The 20,515-nt window shown below is 35.9% G+C and overlaps 1 pseudogene; it reads left to right on the top strand.

Moving 5' to 3' along the window:
• LOC132113384 (usherin-like) overlaps nucleotides 1–20,515 on the top strand; it is a 219,745-nt pseudogene that overhangs the window by 77,070 nt on the left and 122,160 nt on the right.

Genomic DNA, 20,515 nt, shown 5'->3' with positions numbered 1-20,515 from the left:
AAATCAGTGCTGAAAAAGTTACAACTCTAATAAATTGTATTTATGCTAATGGTTAGATATGATTTACTGTGTCTATTAAAAGTGAGGAATGTGTGTGCTGCTTTTCTTTAGCCTGACACACACTTTCTCTCCTTACCAATTGGATTCTCACACTGTCGTTCCTCTCCTCCCCCTTACTTTGCTCTCTCTCTCTCTCTCTCTCTCTCTCTATCCCTCTCTTTCTCCTGCTTTGCTTCTCCGTGTGTCTCTTTCACCTATTATTTCCTGTACAGTTCCACAAAGTGTGCTGCCTCCCTCCAGAATTGGGAGTGTAAATGGTTCCAGTGTGGAGGTGAGCTGGGAGGAGCTGGCGGAGGTCAGAGGTGTAATTGAGAAGTACGTACTGAAAGCATACAGCCGGGACCGTCCCTCCTCACCCCCTATCAGCTCTACCTTCCCCCACTCTCAGAACCTGACAGGTAAGGGCCCCGCCGTCTGCCTGGAGCTTGACTATGACACCTTTTAACCCTCATGTTCCGTTTGGGGTCTCAGAGACCCCAGGGCCATTTTAATAGCTTGAAAAACATACTTAACATTAAGTTATCAGGTTAATTCTTAATAAAGTCATGAAGCTGAAGAAAAAATAACATGTTGATTTTGAATTTGCTATTATTTTTGCTGACCATAACCTGTGTGAAATATTGAAATTCTCATATTTTTTCACCCCCATGTCTTTTGAAACCTTGCATGGAGTAACTTTAGCACATTTAACAAGAGTGATTATTACAGAAGGAACAAGTGTGAAATGAATGTAATATGCAGTTAATTGGGACTTATGCATACATTTTTATATGCAAGTTCATTATTACTTCTATTGTCTTTGAAATATGGTTCAGTACACATTTGTAATGATAAAGTTACAATTTAGTAAATTTTACTTAAAAATTTTAAAAAGTACTAGAATACAACTTTTAATAGTACATTTAAAGTGCTTTCTTAAAAAGTGAAAAAAAGAAAGAGACTTTAAGCATACTTGTGCACAGTTTTTTTTTTTATATATATATATACCTTTAAGATGTAATGTACCCTACTAATTAAGTACACTTGTTTTTAACAATTCAAGTCAATGGTAACCATGACTATAAATCAAGATTCTCAGAAAATAAGTAAAAAAAGTTAAACATTTTAGTTTGTTGCTCACACTGAGGAACATCATGTGGCTTCAGAAGACTCAGAATAGAGTGTGCAAGTTTTATGGACCACTTTTTTGTTCTTTTTGGAACATGACAGTCCCTGTATAGGGACATTATAGAAGAGAGCAGTTTGCTAAACATAATTTGTTTGTGTTTTTTTTTGGATGTTATACAGTCATAAAAGTTTGTAATGATGAGGGGGTGTAAATAACACATTTCTTGTTGTTTTGTTGAACTGTCCCTTTAAAAGTGAAATGCATTAATGCTCCAGACAGTCTGTAGTCATGGCAGTGTTCCCTATGTGACATTGCAAGTTTATAGAATGAAAATCTGCTCGGTTACTTGAAATTACTTCAAAGAACAAATGAGGATCTTGAAACAACGATTACGTTCTCAGATGACCAATCACTGTGGCTATACTCTGTCTCCGGGCAAAGCAAAACAAGAAGACCTTTTTTTTTTGCCTCGTTCTTGGCACGCTTCAACCTGCGCAAGCCTAAGTCGCACTAATTTATGATAGCCATGACACCAAAAGCAGAATTACACGGGCAGATAAAAACTCCGAAAGCAAATGAGTGGGTAACGAGAGGAGAGCAGGTCAGGCTCTTAATTGAATTAAAAGACGTCTGACAAAAAAAAGTTACACTACCTGACTAATTATAGCTCGGCTGGGGTGTTTACCTCCCAACTCTTCCTAGATCTGTCTGCTACATGGATACAGTGGAAGCTAGCCAAAGATTCACTCATACACTCCATTAAAGGATCCTGCCTTTATTTTGGATGACAAATAAAAAAAATAAATCCAGTTTTAAAGTCTACAGATGAATTAAAAGCACCACTTGCTGAGGTCCTCTCTTCTGATTTATAAATGATCACAGAACTGGTTTTTTTTTCAGTATTTATAGTCTGAATGTTTGGTTTCTAAATAAAACCTAACATTTCAGAGCTCTGTAACTAGCATTTCAAAGTGCAAAGCTAATTGTGATTGACATAAAACATGTTTTTCTCATTGTTAATGTGCTGTTTACTTTTGGTAGGGTGTTTGTTGAAAATGACTCATTTAGACTAATTTGACTAACTTCCAAATGATAGGTGAATATGTGTCAGAATATAATTTGATTGGATGTATGTGACCTTATCAAAACAGACCAGCTGAGAACAAACATTACTGAACTGAGGTCTTTAATGTCTTCAAAAACAATCACTAATGGGTAAAAGTCCCGAGCAAGGAATTAAGGTCGTATTGAGGCGTATTGATCACAGCAGGGCAGGATAGTAACTTTCATAGCGTGAAAGAAACCCCCTTTAAATAGCATCAACCACTTTATCCATTAAATAACATCATTAGTGTCCTATATCCTGAACAGCAAGGCTGTATCACTTTCCATCCATCTGATTAATAGGAGATATTACTGTTTGATAATAAAGACCTTTTTAAATCCAGACCTATTATCAGAAGTGATGGTTATATTATGCTGCGTTTGAAAAGCCATTGCATTAAGTCTTTTAGGAAGCGGAGTTGGGGAGGCCCACTTTTTGAAATATGGAAGAGAAAAGAATGACATTTGCCTCTTGCTCTCTGAAACGTTCACTTCCTCTCTTCTTTCGCAGGCACTTTAAGTGGCTTGGCTCCTTTTAGCAGCTACAGTATTACCCTAACGGTGTGCACTCAGGCCGGGTGCAGAGAGAGCCCGTTCGCCACCGGCTTCAGCACTCCACAAGAGGGTAAAGTCATTTAGAAGGTCCTGACTCCCACATTTCTTTGATGAATAATAAAAGTGACGAGAGGGGCTCAAATAGTACCGAGCCATTTGCTTGAAAACTCCAAACTAATTTGATGACAAAGTACAATGCCAGGCTATAATTGCTCCGTCTTATTTATTTTTCTCGTTTCTCGTCTCGTTCTTATTCCTGATTTTGGAGAGAGTGGTTTTAGGAACAGGGGTAAGTGCGGGATTGAACTCTTTCCCCTTTAATGACATGCATCTTTAATAGCTGTAATGCAGATTTATGGGCTTTTTAATTGCTGTTACATTGTTCATGCGAGAGCCTTGTCTTAATATAAGGCATCTGAAAGATTAATGAAAGCTTCTTCATTTCACTCAAGCAGAGAAGTAAATCTAAAGACAGTTTGGGCTAAAAAGAATTGATTGTGGAGCCCATTTCCACCGTTCTCATTCAATCCAACGAGGCTCGCTCCTGTGGCGTGAGCGCACCGCAGCAAACATCATTCCTCTCGCTTTCTTTCAACTCTTCCGGGCTCATTCTTTATTGCCTTCACATCTGTCTGACCGCACAGGCAAGACAAAGAACCTTCTCCCTCAGTCAGTGAGGAAAAAAGTGTCATGTCTATTGCCTGAGAGCCTTTTTCCTACATGAAACGGCAAGAATAAAGACAGATTAATTGTCAGCAGCAATTATTTTCTCTGTCTGATTGTAGAAATAGAGCCGGTACCAAAATGAAATGAGCTCGTTTTAGGCCGATATTTTCAGATTTCTCTCTTTTTGCAGTGAGTACAGAGGTTGAAAAATGTAGATAGCGTTTTAATCTATGTTGGGCTAAATAGCCTTGTTTAAAGGATAGTATGACATTATGGGTCATCGCGGAGTGAAAAAATCGATCTGATGTGGACTTGATTACCAGACATGGGGACTTGTGACTTGGTGACTTGGACTCGAGTCGACTCGAGTCGCTATTTTTATGACTTGTGACTTGACTTGACAAAAAATAAAATACTTGAGACTTGACTCGGACTTGGAAGTTAAAGACTCGGGACTTGACTTGACTTGAGACAGGATGACTTGAATGACTTGAGTGGGTCATTCTTCATTTGTGGTGGCAAGTGGTGTCCCTCTACTTTAAAACAGTTTAAATAAACTTTAAATACCATTAAAAAAAATTGTTGTTGCATTTTTGTATTCTGTAGGATAAAAACAATTTTTGCACTATTAATAATTACATTTTTGTATTAAAATACATATTTTATTGAGTTTGAAAGATTACTTTTGTAACAAAATATGCATGTTCCCGCCATACCTCAGAGAGGTTTCATAGAATGTAATGGCAACAATATAAAATTTTTAACACAAATAAAGTGGTTATATTGTGAATATAGATTTAATTCAACATGTACAATTCTATTAAATTGTTTTTAAAAATACATATTTTGTAATATTTAAGAATAAAGTAGTGTCCCCCAAATTCATGTCTGTGGTGTTACATCAATGGACGTCGTCCCTTTAAGAAAAGGGGGAAATCTATTTGGCCTACTTCCTGTGTGTAAAGGCCATTGCAGGTGCTGGTTGATCTGAGGGGTGCATGGTGAGTACATTCTTTCTTATTAATTTTCTTAAAGTAGGCTAAATTCCTGACAATTTCATGTGTCGCACTTTATTAGTGTCTGTGGTGTTATGTTGATTACTTGCAGATTTTACAAATTCTAATCAAAATTTTGATAATTGCATGTTTATTCATATCTCCAAAATATATCCTGATCTTTCAATCATCATGATGGCAGCCTCCATTTTAGAAAAGTCTGGATTTAGGCTAATTTGTCTGTGGTGTTACTGTCTGTGGTGTTATCCTATCCTGGTAACACCACAGACACCACAGACTCTATAGTAACTCTGTAGTAACTCCACAGACAATATACAACCAGCAATGTTGTATTTTTAATAAAACACATAGAACAGCCATAATCACATAATTGTATCTCTCTTGTCAGTAGAGTTGTGACGTTCGCGAACGAACCGATTCTTTTGAACGGCTCATAAACATGAACGATGGGAGCCGAGTCGCGGCTGGAGGGGAGCCGTTCTTTCTGTCGTTCTTTTTTCCTATGCGTATTTCACACAGATGCACACAAATGAGCTCCTCCGCGAGACAGAACAGTTATAGGGGGAGGGGCGCACCCAGCGCAGGCCAACCCTTTATAGCGTGATGATATGAGTTATTAGTTGTGCATGTTCATTGCAGCCCACTTTGTTATTGTTCATTGACTTGAAGGGGCTGATGTCCTATTTGCAAAGTTTACAGTAGTAATAGTATGTAGTATGTAGACATTTCCATTTTATTTATTCTAATTTTATCTACTTTAAATATTTTTTGTTTTCTATCAAAATGTTCTTGTGTGATAACAATGTTCTTGTACTAAAGGTAAATCCAAAATAGTGATGTCACTGTCTAAGCAGAGGGATTTGTGCAACCCTATGGAATATAGTCCACACATGACAAATGAGGTAATAATCAATATTTCAGAATAATTCAAACTCAGATATTGGTGTGTGATATCTGAGTTTTAATTATTTGACTACAAATCTCACCTCATCATTCCTCCCAGTGATTATTTCCAGGATAAACTGAGATGCCCCCAAGCTGGCTTCTTAAAACTGACTAAATATTTAAAAAGAGCCAAAAGAGCCGTTCTTTTGAACGGCTCTTTGAAAGGAACGGATCGCGAAGATCCGGATCCCCTCAAAGAGCCATAAATCCCATCACTACTTGTCAGGTATGTGGATACATGATTTATTCACTGAAGATGTTCTGCATTTTTTGTGTTTTGTGTTAAATGAGTTTGTGGATACATGATTTATTCACGGAAGATGTTCAGATTTTTTTTATTATTTTATTTATTTTTTTGAATGTTTTGTGTCAAGTCTGTGGACAGTTTTTTTGTATTCTCTATTGAAACATATCACGCATTGTGATTGCAGCACAATCCATTGTGCAGACAATTTTTTGATAGAGTGAGAAACACTCACTGTGAGAAACAGTGTTTATGTAGTGTTTTAATAATTTTTTTATTCAGTTTTTCTCTAAATGTTCTTTTATCAGAGAAGATAGTTCTTGTAATCTTACTCATGATGAATTTCAGTATTTTGCTCAATAAACTTTAAATTGTTAAACCTTTTATGCAATATTATGTCTGTGGTGTTATATTATGTCTGTGGTGTTACTTCAAAAAGTATCTGAAATTTCTTTCCTTCAGAGCCATTTGATCATATAATTTAATGTTTTTAGACTGTAAAGTTGTTTTAATATTTTAGAATAAAGACTATAAAAGTAACACATACCATTTTTCCTGCCTTTTTTTATGTATATACACATTTAAAAAAAACTAAACAATTCTTCTTTGGCAAAAATAGGGGCCAAGATGAACAATTAAACATTTCTTTTGAAAAATTAAATTTAAATGATCAATGCAACCGAGTCCTTACAGTAATTTATGTATTTATTAATTATTACCTAAAGTTGCATATCCCTGCTCATTTTAGAACAAACCAAAATTTTACTTCAAATATTGGTAACACCATAGACATAAGTGGTTGTTTCACCAGTGTTTGATTCAAATTATTTAAAAATCTAAATTTTATTAAGCTTCAATTTTAATGGATATATAATATTAAACTAATTTTAAATGCATAGCAATACATTTTATTAAAAGAAAACAAACAAGCATTTTTAAAATTTCTGCCTCTCATTTGCCACCCCAATTGAAGAATGACCCTTATGTTTTCAGTTTGAATATAAAATATATAAATTATTTTTTTAAAATAAAATTGATTACTCAGCTGGAGCGCAGGCTGAGAATCGCGTTGTCATGTCATGACATCATCAGTCATGCCCTGTCTACCTTACGCAGACCACGCCCACTTAGATCAGATATCACATCATATCAACATCTCAGCTTGAGGGGTACTGAGGGTCATCGCTTTTGTCGTCAATAATTCGCGCCTAAAAACGCATGGAAATCGCTAGTCGCGCCGCTTTCTCATTGTTTCCAAAGCGCTCGGGCAGTTGCGCCCCTGAGGCGTCGAGCGTGTCGCACCGCGTGCGCGTCGCGACCGCGTTGCTTCCATTATGAGCGCGCATACCGGTGGCGCATACATGGTGGGATAGGCCACATCGTGCTCGGCTTGCAGACAAGACTCTCGAATCTTATATTTTGCAAGTGCAATACCTTGTAATAGAGGTAATGACTTACGGATGTACTCTGAGAGAGAGATTGTGTGTGTGTGTGTGTGTGTGTGAGAGAGAGAGAGAGAGAGAGAGAGAAACACACTCGTGCTTCACCTGATGAAGGAAACCCAAACTGAGTCTGACTCCAATCACAACCCCAACACTCAGAAACTAATTGACAAAAATCTGAAGTATAATTATGATGAAAAATGAAAAAAATTAATTTGAGCTCCAAACCAAACTCCAGTGTTATTCGGCCCTAAACAGAACCACAAAACTGGCAAATTACTTATCACTCAAGCAATTAAAAGAAAGACAAATCCTTTCAAAATATCGACTCAGTGATCATTATTTGGAAATAGAGATTGGTAGACATAAAAGATCCTGGCTACCGAGAGAAGAGAGGCAAACACTGTGAGCTGAATCAAACAGAGGATGAGAAACACTTCCTTCTTGTCTGTCCCAAATACAGCACTACAAGAGAAAACATTCTTCCCACAGTTTGTAGCGTTGAATCCTTCATTCTTGTCTCTAAATGACTCAGAGAAACTACTCTATATACTTGGAGAGAATGAGACGGCAGTCACAATAGCTGCTAAATATTTATACACCATACACACCATACGAAAGGGATAATTTATATTACTGTTTTATTTTATATTCTTAATTCTATACAATTACTATTATTAATATTAGAAATATTATCTGCTGCTGCTATTTTTATTGTATTTTATTGTAATCATATTTTATTCTGTATCTAAATGCTAAATTTGGCAATACTGTAACTCATGTCATGCCAATAAAGCAACTTGAACTTGAGAGAGAGAGAGAGAGAGAGAGAGAGAGAGGAGAAATGTAAGAAAGTTTAATGTTGTATGTAAACTGTGTTTGAGGGGAAGTTGTGGCCTAATGGTTAGAGAGTCGGACTTGCAATCGAAGGGTTGTGAGTTCGAGTCTCGGGCTGGCAGGATTTGCAGGTGGGGGGAGTGCATGTACAGTTCTCTCTTCACCTCAGTACCACGACTTAGGTGCCCTTGAGCAAGGCATCGAACCCCCAACTACTCCCTGGGTGCCGCAGCATAAATGGCTGCCCACTGCTCCGGGTGTGTGTTCACAGTGTGTGTGTGTGTGTTCACTGCTCTGTGTGTGTGCACTTCGGATGTGTTAAATGCAGAGCACGAATTCTGAGTATGGGTCACCATACTTGGCCGAATGTCATGTCATGTCACGTCGTTTGAGAGAGAGAGAGAGAGAGAGAGAGAGAGAGGGGAGGTGTTCAGAGAGGAGTCTGTTGGATGTTTAGCTGTTATTTGTTTTATGGACTCAATGTTGAAAATGTAAAACATTTCTGTTGGCAGAAGTGAAAAATAAATCATTTTATGAGGTTACAATTTTGTTTGATTCCATGATGTATTTTACTGAACATGAGTATTTACAATGCAAATCCAAATTATTTTAATTTACTGTTACTTATATCTTGTCTTTTAACTTTATTAAGATCAGATTCTGCAGGTAAAATTACAATAAAAAGGTGACTTGACTTGGACTGGACTTGACTTACTACAGGACTTGACTTGACTTGACTTGACATAACTTGTGACTTGACTTGACTTGACTTGACTTGCCCAAGAAAAAGAAAACTTGGGACTTACTTGAGACTTGAAGGTTAAGACTTGAGACTTACTTGAGACTTGCACATGTGTGACTTGGTCCCATCTCTGTTGATTACTAACCCAAATTACAGTATTGATTCTCCACGAGGGAAAATTTTAACATTGTTTTAATATCACTTACAGAAGCAACTTCATTCTTAAGGTACTCTTGATCAGAACACATTTGACCTAAATTGCTCATTGAGGCAGTCTTTGCCACTCACAAATGTTTCATTGATTAGCGACCTGAAATGGTGCAGAACCTTAAATATATTTTCATTTTATTGTTTTCTTTAAATATTTCTAAAACACTGAAAGGCAACATGACCAGCTTCAATATCACAGGTAAGCAATACCTGGTATCTATTGCTTGAATGGAAAGTGTCCAGTCACGTATTCATTGACTTGATCTGTGACCTTTACTCATTCATTAAAGAAATGTTCTGGGTTCAGTACAAGCTAAACTATATAAACAGCATTTGTGCCATAACATTAAATACCACAGCAGAACCTTTTTTCCAGGAAATGCTCTTACTGGTTTATTTATCCATGTTTACAGATCAAATGCAATAATTTAAAAAGAAAACTAAAACAAGAGGTTGATTAGCATTTGAAAGACAAAAGAGCAACTAGCACCTTCCTAGGGAAGTTTTTGTGAACCATGTCATACATGTTATAACGGTCATGTTGTAAGGATGAAATGCAGAGCCGGATGGAATTTGCTTATGATATCTCCAACAAAAATGTGCACAGAGCAAGTCCAGTTTCGATGTGTAACTTGCCTTTTCAAAGAAGACGCTTTTTTGTTATTTTTACCCCCTGTAGTCCATGTTAAAGGTATATTTAGCCAGAAACATTTTACACAACCAGTCAGTTTTTTTTTCACCCCTAGAACTGAACAGGTTGTTTACAGTATATGTCAGTGACCTCTCTTATGACTGGATAAACTCTGTGTACTGGCCTAGTTCACTCTTGTTCACCAGGTGAGGGGGTTAGTTTGCTAATAAAATGTCTAGTAAGGACAGAAAAAAAGTGTATCCTTTATCCATGTAATATGTCCCCTTTAAGCAACTCAAAACATTCTCTCTTTAGTTTACCAGTTGTGATTAGAAATAAAAGAAAATAGAACAGAAATGTAAAAAACAATGCAATGCAGAAGTCACAAGCTACCTTTTTATGAAAGTAAGAAGAAAAAAACATTCAGAGCACATGGTGGATGCATGGGCCAGATATGAACAAGGGGAATGGCTGTCCATGTTCCTCTTGATTTAATCATATCCTGCAGTGAATAGGTGGAGCAGATGCTCGGCTCTTAAGAGTGTCACTTGTATTACTGTATTTCATCTTGCCAGTGGAGACAGGGCCAACAACCAGCCATTGTTTGTTGTTTGTTTTCTTTATTCTATTCCCTGTGTGCTCTTTTTGCGAGTAGCAGCAGCCCCTGCTCTTGACGGTAATGCACGAACATTGTGAGATGTTTTATTAAAAGGCTCCAATGCTCCAGCCGCCGTTTGACCCGGGGTGAAAAGCATGCCTAAATGATATGGAGCCCCCAAAAGGCCAATTTACACTCAAGACAGGTATATTCTCACTGAGATGAATCATTCAGAATGTCAGCCCCCTCCTCCCCTTACACACTCACACACACACACACATACAGGATTGAAAGGAATTCTTAAGCATGTATGAAACCTCATGACTTTTACAAATACATAGTTTCCTTTATTTTTCCTTATATACAGGTATTTACTTATTATAAAAAGCTGTTTTAACTTTTTTCTATTTTAATAGATCTTGAAGGTAATTTATTCTTTTGAGGTCAAAGCTGAAATTTTAATTTCATGATTTGGTGCTCAACAAAGTACACTCAAGACCTTATAGTATGTACATGTTGTTAAATGATATTACTCAGTACTTAATTGTATAGTTAGAACTGTAACAAGGAGACCTTAAAATAAAATATAACATTTCTTATCAATGATGGAAACAGTTGTGATGCTTAATGTTTTAGTGGAACCCAAGATACATTTCTTTTCTTTTGCAATAGAATAAAAGTATTTTGTATTGTTTTGTAATGATGCCTTAATGGCATCATCATTTAGGAAGTGACTTATTTTTGGTAAAAAAAAATAAAATAAATAATAATAATAATAAAGAAAAATGGTGTGGAAACAACTTTTCAACCAGATATTGCTAGTTAGTCAGTTTTAAGAACAACTGCAAAGAAAGACATTTTGAAGTAGAAAAAAATACATACTATTGTCTTATAAAACATACTTGTTTTGTTTTATTTAATAATTTATTTTACTTATTGGTAAAACATTCTATCTTGTTAAAATGACAGAAAAATCTAATTAAAATGTGATAAAATTATTAAAATATATTGTGTATATATTATAAAGATGTAGATGCATATAATACAATTGTAATAAAAAGCACAATTATCTAAGCTTAACCAGAGCATATATCTAAAGATCTGGTATAGATTCAAGATTTTCATATTTAAAAAGAGTGATCAAAACCCAACATTTCATGGCTTCAAAATTATAATCAGCTTGTTTTTCAAGTAAAAGAAAAAAAAATGTTTTATAATGGTACCAACAAATCAGTGAGAGCAGGGTCTTATTCCACATCCAGATTGAAAATTACAGCTTGCCGTAGTGTAATCATTGGGGCGTCCATGTATCCGAATATCATTTTATTGCAGCACCTAACCGATGCTGATGTTGTCACGATGTGAGCTCTTTTTTCACTCAACCTTGTCTTGTTTCTGCTGGTCCAATGCAAACCCACATAAACAAAGGTCACGCTGAAGTCAATGTCCTCAGTCCACGCTCAGAGAGAAATACCTGAGCGCATATCACATTGAGTCTGTGTAAAGAGCCATAAAGCCTTCAGAGGCACCGCACCGGGGTCTCCGTTTACATCTCCTTCCTTTTGATCGGCCTGAGCTTCTCTCCTGAATGGCTAAAGATATGCCTGACTACATATGTATTACAACCCCAAGCCAAAGCAAAAAATTTACTGAAGGCTTTAAGGGCATTTCTCATAAGACACATTGCAGCAGGATGTTATTTTCAGTCTGCTCGGTGGGGTATCCCGTATTTATTGTGGGTCGTTGTAAAGGCAGAGGTCTGATGTGATAAGAAGCTATGGAGCACTGCATTGCTGCGGCTGCCGTCCCCTCCCCTTCACCCCGACACACTCAAACCCGGGGATTCCAATTTCTTTCAGGACATCTTAGCTCAGCTTCCAAGCTGCCCCTGCTGTGATTTTGGAATATCACACCTTTTTTATTCCTCCTTCCTTGACAGTAAACTCCTTTCAGGCGCTTCAAGGAGAGATCCTCCTTCCCGTCAAAAGAAACCTTTGAAACACACCACTCTCAGGCAGTGTTTGCGACTCTGGTTTCCCAGTACAAATCAAATGATTCCAGCCATGTGGAAGCAGGGGCTGCTATGTGTGAGGAAGTGAGTGCCAGGAGCTTGCTGATCATCACAACAACATAAAGAACCCAAACATGTAAAAATACTTCAGTATGAAAGATTAGATCACATCTTTCAGGTCATATTGAAATTACATGAAGTGGTTGATCTCTGTAGGTTTGTGACCAATACAAAGTGACAAAAATTCAGACTAGAATACACATGCCAACTAAAGATAATGAAATCATACTTTGATTACAATTGAAGGTTATTTTAAAAGGACTGTAAGGTTCTAATATTTTGGTAAATATCACATCTGCTGCATTGCAGAGCGTTATTGATTATAGGGAGTTTGAATGTGAAACTCTATATTTCTGCCATTCTGAAAGTGCCATCTGTCGGCTGTTTTTGTTCAGACCAGAGTGAAAATCGGCCCATATTTTTACCCAGCAAACAAACACATTTACAAAAAGTTGTAAATGTGAACTGGTGGATCAACAAGAAGCTAATGTTAATGCATTATAAAAATCTATACAACTTAAATACTAAGAAATATTTTAATGTTACTAACTAATCTAACTGATTGATAATAAGTGTTTAAATTTATATAATAATTGATAGTTTTGACTCATCACTTTTCTTAAAAATGGTTTAAAGGCTGAAATGTGAAGTTTATCATTTTATAAAATATTTTTTTGTGTGTGTGTGAAAACCTGTATCTGAAATGTAAATCATTCTCTTTTTTTCAGTCATTTCAATATGTTACCATAGCCATTGCCCTATCTCGCTGTTATGGTATTATTTTTACTTGTGCAGGTTATAAAGTCCCAAATTTGATTTTAAAATTATACCGTTAGGTTAATTTACCATTGATAATTAAGTTTCATGATTATTTAAAAAAAAGGTATTTAAAATAGTTTTTCATTCATGTTTTAAAATTTGAAAATCTGTAGCACATTCTGCAGATCATTTGCATTAAACACGTTGTCCATATTCTTGTTCCTAAATACTTTTGTTTGATTGTTTTGTATGACTTTGTTTCCCCTTAGGGGAAGTACTAGTCTAAAACATCTTATCAACCCTTAAATGAATTAATACACATTTTTAAAAAAAGTTAAAAGTAACAAACAGATGAACTCTACCACTGCATTAAACCTATTTTACTAAACTTAAGACAGAATAATATTTCTCTGTGGAATATTTATTTATTTTTATTCAATTCTTATGGAAGGTTGTTTTTTTGTTTTTTGGTTTTTTATTTACACTTTTTCATAATTTTCTATAGTAATGATGATTTCTTTGCAATTTCCAGGTGTTGGTGTATTCAACCTCATAAACTGATGTTGAGTGCCTGTACAGATGCAGGATTCTGGGATTTTTTTAAGCATTTTTAGGGCATGTGTTTTAGGGCAAAGTAGTTTTTAGGCTGTTTTCCACCCTCACAAGGTCCGTCCTTGGATGTCCCGCACACATGCACACTAACGAGGCATGAATGAGAGTGAAGGTAGTCGTTCTCACCTTTAATATGACAATGTTTTATCAGAGAGATATGCTAATGAGGTGACAGCTATTTGCTCCCTGTGAGAGGACGAAACACATCTCAGGTCTTGTTATTCTTTACCGTTATACTAAAACTAAGCTCTAAGTCAAATCGTAACCCTCTGAACATACAATGTAACCCCTGTTTAAAAAAAAAAGTCCACACCACAAAAATCTCACACTAAAGCGATTTATCTGACCAACCCGTATGTCAAATTTGAGAAGCTGTCCCTATCCACAGCGTGGGTGCATTAATCAACTGAGTGTTTTCCATATAATCATAAAGTACGCCCCTTCCGCCAGTCATGCCATTGGCTGTTTGTCCTTATTGTCTTTGAGTGTCCTCTGGCTGCAGTTGAGCAACCAGGGGAACGGAGCAATGGAGCAGGCCTTGATTTAGGGGCTAATGCTCAACTCCTGCACCCACGCAGGACAGTCTCATTGAACTATAAGAAAACGAACAGTCCGACCTTCTTTCGGCTTGTTTAAAATGCAGATTTTCCTCCAGCATTTGACCCCCGCTGCTTGACTTAGTGAGAGAAGAGGGGGGAAAAAAGAGTCCGCACAAGATTCTTCCCAGCAACTTGCACCCTGGGCCTATAGCAATCTATGTGAAAGCCTTTAGAGGTTCATCTTCAGCTGCCCCATCACCATCACTTAAGAACTATCTGGAGAGGGCACCATGCCACACAACAACACGAGGGGACGAGGAGAGAATAGAAGAAGAGCGAGAGAGAACTGAAAGGGAGTAAGGGGCAATGGGGAAACTGAACTTATGTACACTTTGTTTTAGGCCAAGAGAGATGACAGAAGCGCTCCGGCGCATTTCCCATCAGAAAGAAAATGTCATCACTTTACTGAATGATCACAGGTGGGGAGAGAGCGAGAAGGAAAGGGCCACGAGGAGAATATATATTTGAGCTGTCACCTACACCGTGGCAAAATCCACCTCCAGTTCACTGCCATCAGAAAGCGGCGATTAAATTACTCACACCACTCCACCTTTACCGGGCAGATCGAGGAGGCCTGTAATATCTGGAGAGAGAGAGCTATCCCTTAGCATTCCCATTCATCTCAATGGCATTCGCTCGGTTGTCTCCCCGAAAGCATGCAATTTAAAATCTGCCATCTTTGCTTAACGGTGCTCAGGATGTTTTGACTAATAAAGTGAGCAGTAAATATGGCAAATGATGTCATGACAGTTGTGATTGGCCGTCCCAAACCCTTTACTAGCAACTATCCTGAGCTGTGAAGTCATGCATTTATAAAGAATCTGTGGCTTCAAAATGAACTGGGAACTGGTAAAACCTCTACTAGAATATATTATGATATAAAATGTATGTGTATAATATAAATATAATGCATTATATAATGTAATAATTATATAATAAAATAATTGCTGTTTACGAATACTATACTAAAATACATATCTTTAAATAAATATATGAAAAATATTATTTATGTACAATACTGTTCAAAAGTTTAGGGTTGAGATTAAAAAAAAAAATTATTGCTTTTATTCAGCAACCATGCCTTAAAAATTGATAAAAGGGGTTGTAAATGCATTTCTAATGTTAAAAAAGTAACAAATTAGTAACAAACATGTGTTTTTGTTTGTTTGTTTGTTATTACACAGCTCTGCTGTTTTCTACATTGATAATAATAAATATTTGAATACTTAGTTGATTAATGAGGTTCATTAATTATTAAATTAATTAGAATGACAAACAGCTTAGCCATCACATGAATAACTTACACTTTAGAATATATTAAAATAGAAAACATTTATTTAAAATTGTAATATTTTACAATAATACTGGTTTTACTGAATGGTTTTAATAAATGAATGCAGCCTTTGTTATTTCAAAATCATTAAAGATTATATCAATCGCTATATTTTATATATTTATTTTAATATATCTCATCAGAATACTTTTGAATGGTTTTCAGTGGAGAAAGATAGGTTTTTTGTCATGGTGTAGTAAAAGTATCTTCCAGCAGGGGTTGATGGGGGCCGAGCTAACCAACAAAACCTTGACCCCTTGGATCCACAACATCCCCCCACCTCTCTCTCTCTCTCTCTCTCTCTCTCTCTCTCTCTCTCTCTCTCTCTCTCTCTCTCTCTCTCTCTCTCTCTCTCTCTCTCGTCTTCAGCAGTGTAGCAGCCCACCTCAACAGCCTTCATTCAATTATGCTCGTTTCAGGCACTGAAGAAGGAAAAAAATACAAGCCCTTTCTTTTTATTCTCCTGCTACCTCTGCATTAATGGCAGTGGAGAGCTTGTGATCTCTGTAAGCCATTTACTAAAAAGATGTATATGACCCAATTTGTCTCATCACCGATTTTCATAACTTCATTATGTGTCTGCTCTATCCTGACGGCAGCGCCTCAGAGGGAAACTCACCTTATTTATTGTCTTCATCCGCCAAGAGGGGGAAATGGTTATTGCTTTATTTCCATTGGATATTTCAATTTGAATAGGACGAGAAGCTGCAATGATGATAGAGGGAGAATGAGAGCAAGAGAGAGAGAGAGAGAGAGCTTGGGGAGGAGAGAGAAAGGCAGCATTGTAATTTGACATTACAGATGATATCTCTCTCCTTTTTTCTCTCAGGGTCTAATTGTGGATACAGTGCCTTTGAAAGGTATTGCCTTGTTAGCAGAATCGTAATAGGAGAGGGTGAAGGATCATATGTGTTCAATACTCTTTTGTTGTGTTGCGATTTGCCTGTGAGAAAGGTTGCGAGGCCCTGGACTGCAGGATATGCACAAATAGAATATCAGCAGAAATGCTGCGTGAAAGTATACAGCACCTTGAATAAATGTGAATAATGCTCTCAGTAAGACATTAACTTCTCACTACCTTTACAGTGATGTTCAAAAGAAGAGTTTATTTTAAAACCAAAATTAACCAAACTTCTTTGTGTTGCCGTAGTAACTGAATGGCAAAGACATTTTAGATTCATATATAAAAAAAAAAACATTAGCCATAGAACATGAATATTTATATATTTTAAATAGTGCATGTATACAATATAAAATAATGCACAATGATGTACCAAAGTGTCAGCAAAAAATTACAAAAAGTTTTTGATTATTATTATTCAGAATTTAAAGAAATACACAGACAGCATGTGATGATGTGTATTTTTTGTATTATACCCATAGTTTGCTCAAAAATAATGTTTTGCTTTGATCAAGTATTATAATTGCTTAAAATGCCATGTTATTAATACTATATCCAACTGCTTATCAATTACGCAATGAAATGTCTTAATGGCCGTTGTCGTTTGCCATTTAAAATGCAATTTAATTTATGCCTAAACTAAATGAATCACAATAATGAATAAGGTCACCTGCGGGTGTGTTTGCTCCATGTGGACCAGGAGGCCCTTGTGAGCTTTGTACTAAATTAAGGAAACAAAGAGGGTTGGAGTATCATCAGGTCAAACTCATTGCACTTAGACGCTTGATGATTCCTCTCATCACACAGGAGGTTACTGTCCTATTTCCCTCTTAAAACAACAAAGATGATTTAAACCCATGTCTCAGTCTTGAAACCATTACCTTCAACAGGGACATTGTCTCCTCTAGACACTCAACTCTTCAGACAGATGTGCCACTCAATTCTGACAGAGATATACGGGTCATTTTACAAAATGGGTGCTATTTGTGTTCCTCATATATGTGCGAAAAAATTGTCATAACAATATACACTTTTACTGTGTTAATATAGGCATTTTACTCAAAACACCAATGCAAATCAAGTAACATGTATTTTGTCCTTGTTGTTTTTCTTTTTGTTGGATCTGTCCTTGTCTTGTGTTTCTAATTTCTGTTTATATATAAGAAATAAATAGAAATAAAATGCTAGTATATTGTCTTTATTTTTTATGTCTGTTTAGATTTTAGTTGGCAATGTGTCATATAAAAGTTTAAAGCTGACAATAGGTTGTTGCCGTCCTACTAACTTTTCCATATTTTTCCACTTTAAAGTAATATAAAGTAAAAAAAATAACAATACAAAATAAATAAAAAATTAAGATGTAATCTTCTTTATCTAGAAGGGAGCTCTTCAAAATTAAATTAAATTATGAATTGTCTCTTTTTTAACCACTGTTTTGTTAAGAATGTCATTAAATGTCAACATTGTCATCTTGATTTCATAAAGTAAACCACTAATTAAAAAGATTTTTTTAGAAATATCTATAGTTACTGAACAGTCTCATGACCTTTTACAGGGCTAGTAATGTCAAATAAATGTATATCTGTCAGCCCTGTGACCTAATATAAGAATATTTACAAAATTGTACTTTAATAATCTCCAAATCAGAAAATGCATCTGAAACAATCAGACATGAACAGCAAAATACACACAAAGATGAAGAACTCTTTCTCTTTAAGTTTCAGTTTCTTTTCTCCTCTCAGTCGTCCTGTGTGATTCTGTCTTTCAGATAGATCCCTCAGTAGATAGCATTGTCCTCTGTTCTAAATTTAGCCATTAGAAAGTCAAGCTAGAAAGTGAAACGCTCACCCACCAGGCTTTCCTTTTTCTGTCCGCACATCCTCGGACAGAGTTATCATGATCAGGCTTATTAGACTCTGTCCAGGTTCTGGGTGGTCCACTGGTTTACCTGCGACTGCTGTTGCTGCTGGGCCTACATGCAGCTCTCATAGGGGAAGTACAAGGGGTCATGTGACAGGATATCAGTGTTTTGTCTCTGGTGTTCTTCAGGTGGGCTGCTCCAGTGAAGGTGAACGGTCTGCTGGAGTTCTACACGCTGTACCAGTCTGCCTTAGGAGAAGAGCAGGCCGTCGTCTATAACAGCTCTGAGCTTTTTGAGGATTATACAGTGCGGAACCTCATCCCTGGATCAACCTACCTGTTTTAGATAGCTGTGCGTTCCTGCTCACTCTTTTACCATACATTCATCTAAAGGAGAAAAGCAGAATATCATGTCATTGAGGCTTTCAGTTAATTTTTTCCTTTAGTAAATTTATTAGAATGAGGCTTTAAATAGGCATGTTGAATTTTGTATAAAATGTTTTGTAAAAATAGTTTGTCATTTCAGCACACAAACTTTAAACTTCCATTACTCACTGATTCAGACCTTTAAACAAAATGTATTATCATTTTATTAAATTTATTATTTGTTTTGAAAAACTCATATTATTAAAATTTTATATAAATATAAATTTGAAAATCATATAAAAACATTTTGAAAAAGTGATTAATGTATTATTTATATGCCAAAGAAACTAATAATCATATAAATTATTACAGAATACCACCAGTTTTTTATTTTTATATTATTATTATTATTATATAGGGAAAAAAGTAGGCTAAATCATGCACACGATTTACTATTTTGTACCCTCGATTTATAAATTGTCCATACAACTGACTAATTCGTTCCCTCGATTTAAATTGAGAGAACGAATTTGTAAATTGTTGCAGACAATTTAGCTAATTGAGGGAATGAAATAGTAATCGTGTGCACGTTTTAGTACATCGAGGGAACGAATTATATAAAATTATTGCACAGTATATAAGTCATTTTGAAGTAGTCTACCTTTTTCATATTTCCTGTGCTTTAAAAAAAAAAAAAAAGAAGAAGAAAAGAAAAGAAAATGCTGGGTATTTATTCAAAAAAGTATTAATATATTAAATATTAAATATAAATATTCACCTTGATAAATGTGCTAAATGGAGCTGAGAGTACTACAGTCTTCTAATTCATCATCTGATTAACCAAATTAAAAAAAAATACACTTGCAAGGAATAGAGAAATATTCAGAGCTGTTTTCATTTAAAATCATTTTAAAGCTTATGTTTTATGTTTGACTGATGATGCCATTTAAAGTTTGTCTTGGGACCTGCAGGCTTGCATGGGAGGTGTATGTACCCTCAGTGACCCCAGCGTCACCCACACTGAGGAGAGTTCACTGGAGGAAGTGCCTTCACCCAACATCCTGTCACTCTCCCCACATTCCCTCAATGTGTCCTGGACCCCCCCTCGCAAGCCCCAACGGTGAGTGGGGTTAAAACTAGTGCCCGGCAAAGGTGAATTCATATTCCAAATGACCGTTTAGTTAAGGGTGCTTCATGTTTAATGATGGGTTAGCACATAGAGAAGGGGACAGGAAAAGAAGAGCACTTTGTGTGGCGGTGTGACTAGGAGCGTGTGAGAGAGCGAGAGAGAGTGAAACAGAGGAAAGGAGGGTGCCGTGTTTTAAGTGGATGAAAAGTGCTCCCTTTTGACTGATGCTGTGAACTGCAGCTTTAGCAGCGGATGGCAGGGGCGCAGCAGCAGGTTCATTCACTCAGTCTGAGCACTGGATGGGGTCACCACTGGGGCCCCTGCGTTTAAGAGCAGATGAAGATTAGGAAAAGTGCTTCACTTTTTGCATTTTGGTGAACATGAATAGCCATTCAGTTAACACTTACTCTATTTATAAGTATTAAAGAAGTGTGTATTTATAATAATTTATATAAATTAGGTTGTTTTATGTAAAGAAAGACAGTTTTGAATAAATTATTTACTATTTTTGTTTATTAATCAAAAATATTGATTATTTAATTATAACAAATTATTGCTTATTATTATTAAATTGCTATACATAATTCCAAATAAATAGTACAATAAATGATAAATGTTATAAGAAATATTCCTGTAATAATTATATTATATTATATTATATTATATTATATTATATTATATTATATTATATTATATTATATTATATTATATTATATTATATTATATT

This window comes from Carassius carassius, chromosome 32, assembly GCF_963082965.1.
Source record: "Carassius carassius chromosome 32, fCarCar2.1, whole genome shotgun sequence".
Lineage (NCBI taxonomy): Eukaryota > Metazoa > Chordata > Actinopteri > Cypriniformes > Cyprinidae > Carassius > Carassius carassius.
Note: the sequence above shows the minus strand (reverse complement) of the source record. Positions and strands in the feature narration are given on the sequence as shown.